General features: G+C 30.3%; 1 protein-coding gene across 6 annotated transcripts in view; it reads left to right on the top strand.

The window, feature by feature from the left end:
• The window catches only part of ash1 (histone-lysine N-methyltransferase ash1), a 403,336-nt gene that overhangs the window by 372,796 nt on the left and 20,236 nt on the right, over window positions 1-10,304 (top strand). The window lies entirely within an intron of this gene.

Consider the following 10,304-nt stretch of genomic DNA (forward strand, 5'->3'; position numbering starts at 1 on the left):
ACTATATCTTTGGAAATCCTTGATTGAGTTAAAAAATTTAAAACAGTTTTTGTGTATTTTTTTACAAAGAATCTATTAAATTTTTGAAAATGTAGGGTCAACGACTTAACTTAAGAAAAAATCAGAAAAAAAGTATGAAATATTAATCTGACTTGCCTCGTAACATCTCCTAATTTTCACAATTATAATTTCATGCTACTTTTCTGACAATTTCTTGATCTCATATTTTGGTTTTATCGAAATAACTATATTTATTTAAAAATTTATCGTCGCAAAGCGTTGATTTTTAGGGGCCCTTATGGCACCCTACCCTAGGTGCAGCACCGTATGCTCAAGCCACATCAAGTGTCGAACAATAATTCTAAAAAACATTTTTGCACAACTTTTCTTTTCACTACGTTATTTTTTATACTAATAAAATAGAAAAATACATGGTATTATTTCTAAATCAGTCGAGTAATAACAATAGTCTCCGAAGTCGTGCAATCTTATAACATTTTATTTTTTATTAATCAACTACGTATGTTTAATAATTAAATCACGAAGGTAAAGTTATCCTTCTCAAAATCTATTTCATTCCATAGTAACAACCTTCATCAAATAAGTTACATTTTTTTTTGTTTAGGGATCTTGTGAGGGATTTTTTTATTTGTTGAGTAGTATATTGAGACTAATTATTCGATTCGTTTAAAATAGGTAACTTTATATGCAAGATTTTAAGGAATAAAAAAAAAAATTTGATGAAGATTTAAATTATGTTTTTTTCAAACAATCAGCCATTGATTTCTCTCATAAACATATTTTTCAAGTTAACTTGTCATGAATTGTTTTTTAGATTTTGTTTTTAGAAAATAATTCATTACTATGATTTTTTTATTTTGCAAACCAAAGTTTTCGAGTTCACGGCGTTACCACCTATGTGCAACTTAGTTTTAGATTTCACAAACGATTCTTTTTTCATCGATTAAATGTCTTTTGTATCGGTTTGATATTAATCAGGGTGCTATAGCAAAAACCAGGTGTAGGTTTCGGGACCCCTGGCAGAAGTGAAACTTCCAACCCAAATGTTATTAAACTCGGTATAACAGAAACTGTAAAAATTAAATTATACCTACTTTCCATAGGTCTGTAAGAATCCGGTATTAAAATGGTGAAAATTTTATTATTGTTATTGCGTATTCGAGCACGTGCGTACATAAAATACATAAACTTATACGCACTACTTAAGTTACACGTGATTTGCGCATTCTAAGTACTTCCATGTTTTCTTTGATACATGTTTTAATATATGTACAAATTGATGATTATGTAATGGAGAACGAAACGAAAATGTTTATTATACTGCCCCCCAAAAAAAGGACATTTGTCCAGTTACGCGGGACAAAAATTCCTTCTATTTAAAATTACTATTCGTGCATTTGATACAACATCCCATATGTACTATCAATTCTTGTTAGAACCTTTGTATCCAACAAAAAAAATTTCTTTAAATTTTCGCTACGATAAAAGCGAAATAATCCACTCTATCTGATAGAGATTAAGGAAAACAATGGACATAAACCTAGTATTGTACAGGAATAATTCTTCAACCATACAATCAACTGACATTAAATTAAAAGGTACGGGAATACTAACGATCAACGGTAATTGTATTGCTCATAGTCCTGGCTACACCCTGTATGAAGTAACAACACTGAAATTGACAGAAACTTACTTCTATAGATCGGAGCTTTCCTACAGCTTAGCAAATTTATTACACCTTTCCGAGATCAAAACAATCGAAATCAGTAATAATAACTTCACTCTTGAGCTATAAAAGGAAGAAAAAACTGAAATAAATAAATGGGCAGAATCAAATGACGTGGAAGTGTTAAATGTACTTAAAAAGCGTTGAACTAGAATGTAGGAAACCTTAGAAGATATCGCCATAAAGAAACAAGTAAATTATCGAAATATAGCAATACTTTTTAGAAGCCTAGTAGTAAATATAAGTGTAACAATAGTCATTCCTCCAATTTTATTTACATGCTTTTTAAAATTAAAAAAGAAATCCATTAATTTACCACGGTTCGCATATAGAGCTTAATCAAGTAGATCAAATGAGCCTCAAATTTTTATAACATAACATAATACTCCTAAAAGAGTACGAAAAATTGTACAAAATCTAGCACAACTAATTCCCGACAGAACAACAGATAACTACCTGCCGGTACAAAGTCACTATTAATTCATCAAATATCTTACCAAAAACAGTACCCTCGTCAAGAGTACTACATTCATTATCGTATGTATACATCGTATATATATTTCATAAAAAAAAAAAATTATTACTAACACATTCAGTGTTTGTCACTTATATGTTATTAATAGTAAATTTAGTTTCCAGAACAATTTTTTTTTTAATATTTAATCCCAAGCCTGTATATACATAGAGAGAGAGAGAGAGAGAGAGAGAGAGAGAGAGAGAGAGAGAGAGAGAGAGAGAGAGAGAGATTGACAGAGTTTAGATTTTATTAATCGATATGGCTAAGGATTCACGGAGCAAGGCCCAGTGTTCCTGTGTAGCCGAAGCAGTATACAAGTAGTTTTACTATTTACAATTAGTAAAGTTGTAACAGGACTACGCTTTGCGCGCCCTGTAGTGATCGAAAATTTAATGTAATATATAATAGAAAAAATGTATACAAAGGAAATATAGAAGGAGTAAAAAAAAGTAATTTAGAACAAGCTCATTTACAGTTAAAGCAACAGTTACTCGCAGTTTCGCAAATTATTAGTATAGTGGACATAAAACGCCTGCATGAAACACGACTGTCAGTACATCTCGCGCACATGCAAGGGTAAGTTATTCCATAACTGTTCACTGCCGTAGTAGAAAGCACCTCACAAGTAGTCAAGTTTACCAGTCGGTAGCAAGAGATCGAGATCAGAGGCGCGCCTGGTGCCAGGCTTATCGTAAGAGAAAGAGAGAAAGAGAGAAACATACAAAAAAATTGTTACCTATTAGGCGCATTTTTATTTAACAACTTGATACATATACTGCCTTGCGATGAATGCAGGAGTGTAAAATGATTGATCAGTCATTTTCCTAACAAAAAAAAGGTAATTTACATCGAACATGATATTGTAATAATTCGTCTTATCGACTCCTGTGAATTCTCGAACGATCTATAGTTGCCAAGGGGGGGGGGGGTGACAATAATCTAAGGGAAATTTTACATCCCGCTTTGATATAGACGAATCATATTATAAGTGAAATCGCAATGCATCTGTCAAATTTATACAACACGTATTGTGTATATACACAAGCTCATATGATAAGTGGAGCTCGTACGTCACATGTATGCGTGTACGTGTATTAGCTTTAAGGTGAATGTTTCATACTATGCTGACATATAATACGACCAGCTTCGTTGTAAGAATGCATGTATGCATTGAAATTGTACGTTACATGTATTAATGAATAAATTGTATTGTATGTATGAATGAATAGTTTACTTGCGCATTGATTGTCCATTTCTAATAATGTACACAAATTAAAAAATTGTAAATTAACACATAATTTCATTATATTCAAAATTGATTTTAAAATTCCCAAAAATATTAATTGCGAATTTGTAAGCTTATTCGTCACACTTCAACTTGCATTTAGTGTTTCTTTTATTGCTGACACGAGCTTTCATCATCACTGATCCTAAAAACTCCGTCGCACTTGTCAGAAAAATGCGATTGGTACTGTTGTATTGTTATTTCCTAATACATGAAATCATAACATGAAAACATCATCGTGCAAGCCTGCTGTTTTGCTGTTAACACAGTCTGTAGGAACATCGCTCATTGGTTGACCTAATTCAACCAAAGGCTTCTTTTACCCGCTCTGGCGCTATAAAAACGCACCATCAAGAAAAAAATGGCTCTTTACGACTGTCACCTGTCCCCTAAAGTTTTAGTCTACTCTTGATTCCCGTGACTCGTGAGTACCTTATACACGTAAGGTATAACGTATTGGCTGAGGCAACTAAGGTGCAGTTCGAAAACATAAATAGTATCGGACGACGCTAAGGAGCGAGATACAACGAATGAGGCCCACCTTAAATAAATTTTATTCTTGAGATGTTAGACTGTACAAACAAAATTTAAGACTTGTAGTAGAAAATGAATGTAAGGTGAAATTACCGATGCTGGGACGATTTTTGATAAAATTTCGTTTAAAAATTCGTATAAAATCATATCTAGGAGATAACATGAACATTTAAATTGTTATTCATATATATTGTGTTCCTACTTATCACACAATTTTTTTATAATTTTTTCTTAGGAAACAATAATTATAATTAATAAAAACTAACTACGTAATGTTGTACCTAACGCGAAACATCATTGAGAATGCATGTCCCAATAGTGGTACGCGATGTCCCAATGGCGAAACGTACATGATATTTTAATGGAATCTTTGTGTTTCACCAACGGGACATCTGAAATTTTAGGTTATGTTTTGAATTGTACGTATAATGAAACAGCTATTTTTAAAAACATTTTTTTATTGTAATGCAATTGAAAATAGATGATAAGTTTTATTGATATAATTAGACACCACTTTTAACATCCAAAATTAATTTATTTCATGATAAAATTCTTAAAAGTTCATTAGTTATTGACTATTCTACTATTGGGACATAATCAAAAAGTGCGTCCCAGCATCGGTACTTTTACTTTATAAATATTAATATCAATTTAATCAAAAAATTTTTTGTTGCTTTATCTATACTATGCTGAGTGACACTGTCTTTTAAAATGTACTACAAAATCTTTTTACTTTTAAAATTTGTATACTTATTATACATTATAAAAGTTGCTCTATTCGGATAAAAATCTTACGTATCAAATTTTTTCTAAAAATACATCATTTATTAATTATTCTGTTGAGGTGATGAATCATGTTATACTTTTATTTTTTATTTTTTTGGAGTTATACTTCTATAGGCGTGTTATGTGTGAGGGTAAATCAACAATTTTAAATTTTGACCTTGAGAAAAAGTGTGATGGAAGTGGATTTTGCTTTATTCTCTCCCTTTGCCTCGTCCTCCGTGACGTACTTTCGGTTCCCTCTAAATTACATGACGCCACTTTCCATCACTGCGTCACTGCGTCGCTTATTTTGAATTTTATAACTTTTTCTTTTAACTTATTCTTGATGAAAAAAAAAAAAAAAAAAAAACAGTTTCTAAAAAGATTTGAACCTTGTCGGAAATTCAATTCCTGCATGTTATGGTGTAGTTGGTAACTTATTTTTTACATAAATTTTTATTTATTGTATATTTATTTATTTGGTTTAAATATAAATTAAATTAATAAATAATTTACTTAATAAAATAATTTTTTTTAAATCGTTTTTTCAGAAAACTTAGAAATTAGCATATTTTAACACAGCATCTTTTCAATGCATTATTAAATATTTATACCTATATACTTAATTTCTTACTTTTACAGTAAATAAATAATTGTTTATACAATTTTTCATATTTTTTCAAAATTTTCAAAAATTAAAGAAAAATTCTTTCGTACTGTACAAATATAATAATTAATTTTTATTGTATTTTATTTATTCTTTTCCAATTTTTTTTATTCGTAATTGAAGTGATTTTGTGACTTCAGGACGTTCTTCACATAGTTAGTGGGGGAAAAGTTCAGAGAAGTAAGAGGAAAAAAGGTTCAGAAAGTTAGCTAATGTGTGCAGTAAATCTAGCATTTGTTTTCCTCATGTGGATGTATATATATATATGTTTTTGCGCACACTTGATCCCCTCTTTCTAAGTTCATTTTAAAACGAACTTGAGGGTCTATTTGAAAATTCGATAGGTTTATATAAAAAAATCTTTTGTACCCAAAAAATTGGGAGATTCCTACAAATCATATAAATGCCATTAAGGGACTTTACTCATACCTACTTTTTTTGACGCATAAGATAAGCAGTATTATGACCTGCATAACTGTATATACAGATATAACGCGACGTACTAACGGTAGCTGTCAAAGTAAAGTTATTTATTCACTAATTTATTGCTCATTCCATAAGCCATAAGTGAAGATGAGACTATAGCTACGTAATCACCAAGTTGTTAGCTACTTTCAAAAAAAATTTCCAATCAAATCTTGATGTCGATTATCCAGACATTGCAGGTTATGTATCAGAACAGTACTGATTCTCATAAGACTGCACGTTAAAAGTTCAATAATAAAATTATCAACATCTCACTTTATAAGCCATTCAGGGACTTGGAATTTGAATCGACGGTTTTTCATACACTAATTAATCTCTGTTCAAAGGATTATCAATATATTGACGTTAATTCTTTTAGTGAGTGAACTTCCTTCGTTGTGTTTTTTTTATAAGGCTACATGTTAAATATCGATTTTTTTAAATGTAACATATATACAATAATGTTACAATCAAACGAGCTGCAATTTTTGTGGGTATTTTTATGCTATTTCAATATATGTTTGACGTTTGAATTATATCTGTCAAAAAAACCTATGTGTGATGAACGTCCCGAAGGGACATTCACTAGCCTGCAATACTACCCTATTGAAGAAAGCTATACCACAGAATGGTTTTTCTTAATTTTCTATTTACAATTATATTTTGAATATCAAATATGGCCTAGAAATAAGAGTGGGATCGTATGTGATGGATGTGAGCGTGATGTTACAGATGTAATTAGCGTAGGCAATAGGAAGTTGTTCTGAAATCACCGGGAGAGTTGATTAAAGCGTACACTTTTGTACTGGCCAGCCTATATATCATTTTTGTGGTATTGCGCCGTAATATATTGTTTATAATCGTTAACTTATTAAATATTAATCAAAATCATACCCAATCAACGTACGTGAACTCATTCCCACGATAATTGCACCACCTTCGTACACAAAATTGTTTTATAAAAGGTATTTTTATACTTAAAATTATATTGTTTGCCATATAGTTATATAGAAGTATAACTTCATACTTGGGTACCCAAGCACCCACTGTCCACTGGTTAAAATTTAGCGTAATTTGTACCAAAATTATTTCTTAATTTTTATATGTCAAATGATGACTATAAATAAAAAAACTGTATTGTTTCTGCTATTATTTTATTTCTGTTACCTTTTTTAATAGCAGGACTTATTTTTCATAAATCACCACCAAAAAATTTTGTGTGATTACAGATGGCTAATTTTTGTTGCATTATTCTTGTACAAATTGACTCACTTTTTCTACGGCTTCATTTAAAAACATTGAAGCTTCATCCTAAATAGTAAAATCAACTTTTTTTTTTTTTTTTTTTTTTTTTTGTACTTTTAATATTGTTTAACTTAAATAGTTATTTAAATACTTGATGACATGTCATTTTCTTTGGGAGTTAGATTGAGGAAATTCTAATCCATGCGATGGATAAAACTTTTTTTAAAGTTGAAAATCCTTGGATCGAGTTCATCAAACCAGTGAAATAGTGAAATACGTCATTTACCATATTATGACAGTCTTATAGGTTATGGCTGCATGCTTTTATAATGGAAAAATATGAACCCATAAACTGATTCTTATTTCGTGTCAACATACTATAATTTGAAAGGACTAAAATAAAATACAAATTTTGAAGATTTGTACAGTATTTTTCATAAAAATAGTTTGATTAATTAAGTATCTCTTTAAAGCTGTTATTGCTGTACCTTATTGTAGCCCATAGTAAAAAATTTATATTTAACTTAAATATCTTAAAAATTAGTACCGCTACATTACTTAAACTTTCGATGACATAAAAAAAAATTATGTACAACATATTTTAAATTCAAAAAAGTTTGATTTTATAGTGGCAATAGATTTTTTACCTGAAGTAAAACAAGAGTCTAAATTACAGTTTCATACAAAAAGTATATAACATGGTACTAATGTACATATAAATTTGAATTGTACTCAATTATAGAATAATATAAACCGTATAAAATTCAGCCTATAGAAGTGGCTTATTTAAATAAGTTATATTACAGAACCTTGTCAAATTAAAAAAAGACAGAACGTCTCTATCCCTCTTTTTAATAAGATTTATTAAATAAAATTTGTATAAAATAAGTACAATTATTTTAGACATAAATTACCTATTGTATATCCAATTTAAGGAACTCGCTTGTCTCTTACTTGACCCTTTGACTTATACGTGTCATAGAATTATCTATTTCCAATTTTTTCTCCTGTTATTATTTCTCCTCCTACATTATACTGTAATAATTTCGTAATTCGTAAACGTATTACATAACACAGTCCATCTGATGTACTTAAATTTCTAAGTAACATCACTATTGTATCAATTTTTAGATTAAGTTCATGAGGTGGTAATTCTTCACGAATATTATTTAAGGACGTTCGGTAGAGATAGAACCCTGTGATGAATCTTTTTAAAATTGAATGAAAAGCTGTGTTGCAGTATGCTAACTCTTCTTGTGGGATTTATAGTGAGGAGCCACCTTAAAGGGGTTAGAGGAGTACGGTCAGCGTTGAAAGTTAATTCAAATGAAAAATTAAGGTTTTTTATCATTATTCTTAATGGATCATGCTAATTTTTCTGTATCGTTTCATAAAAGATTTCTAATAAGTGAGAGAATTGAAAAGATGATACTTCAAAATTGAATTTCTGAAAAATGTTTTATTTCTCATCTGCTGTACATAGATATACCAATAGTATTTCGTTCAAACTTGAAATTAAAGTATTTCTCAAACCGTGATGGCAGGCTTCCTCAAATTCGGATATGTTATTTAAGTTATTTACAATAACACACTACTTTTTTGAAAGATTTGTAAAAATATTTTCCGAGTTATTGGTAAAAATGTAAATGTCGCGACTACGTTCTGACAAGAGCCTGTGTATAAGATCCTGAGTTTGCTATTTTTTTTCTTAGAAAATGTAACGCTACGGTTCCTAGAATTTCAATTAATGTCAACGTAATGAAAACAAAAACAATTTTTTGAAGACTTTCGTAAGAAATTTATTTTTCGCTCAAACCTCCTTAAATGTACACTTGCTCGCATTAATTTCTAGCCAATTATATTTATAATTGGTTGGCCTGTCTGAAATTTTACCTACGATTATTAGCTTCAAGCGTCAGCCTGGAGGGGATAAAACATGCGCCAGTGCCCATGGTGTCGATAAAGTGAAACCTGGGGGAAGTCAGTGGCATCAAATCCACGTAGTCTGTAGATATCTTTAATGACGTTTGGTAGAGATAGAACCCTGTCATGAATCTTTTTGAAATTTTAACCAGACGTTCTTATTGTTGTGACAATTAAAATTTCAAGAGGTTCGTCTGTTTCGTTTCCGAGATATTGAATTTCAAAGGTCAGTCATTTTATCACGGTCGCTTATGGGGAAACTTAAAAAAACTTAGTTTTAAAAAAATTGGCGTGATGAATGTCTCCAATTTTTTTACGTCACAGATAATGTTATTAACTATATTTACACAAAGTTTCGTGACGATCGTCTGATAAGTTTATGAGTAAAAAAATTAAATAATTGTTCAACAAAAACGCAACGGCAACGTCGCAAGAAGCGGGAAATTCAAAATGTTCCAGGACGTAAATCCTTAGATATTTAAATATTATGGTAGATATTTATGTATTTCTGTATAAAAAATAAGCTTATATATGTGTGTGAGTGTATGTATATAGGTTCCACCCGTACCCATAACAAAACATTGTATTATAATAACACATATTGATTTTTCTTAATAAAGTTTTTAGTTTCAAATTTTTATACAATACAATTTTTTCACACAAAATATCAAAATCACATGCTTGTAGTAATCGCAGAGACTAGAGTCTGTCCTAATTATTTAACATATCACTTTCAATGAGACTTTTCAAGTCACATAAAAATTCAAGAATTTTATTTACATTAGCTACGAATATAATTGTATGTACATATATTTGTAACAAGTCTTTTTAATTATTTACTCATTTTTATTACATTGTTATAACGAATAAAAATCAAATACTTATATCTTTAGCACAAATACATTACAAATATACACGTACACTGCCGTAACCGACGCAGCAGACAGTGCAGACACTGCAGATTGCACACCACCTGATGTGTGTACATGAACATTCACACATTGGAGACCCGTGCGGCGATGCCAAGTCTTCACTCATCACTACTTCCCCCTTGCCCCGCAAGTGGTTCCCCCTGCTATCTCTACCGAACGTCCTTAACATCTCCATCGAAAAATTTAAGTGAACATTATCGTCTGATTTATCAACTCCTTTATAA

Source organism: Copidosoma floridanum, unplaced genomic scaffold (assembly GCF_036245765.1).
Source record: "Copidosoma floridanum isolate Cflo_tuat_1 unplaced genomic scaffold, Cflo_Japanese_pri ptg000004l, whole genome shotgun sequence".
Taxonomy (NCBI): Eukaryota; Metazoa; Arthropoda; class Insecta; order Hymenoptera; family Encyrtidae; genus Copidosoma; species Copidosoma floridanum.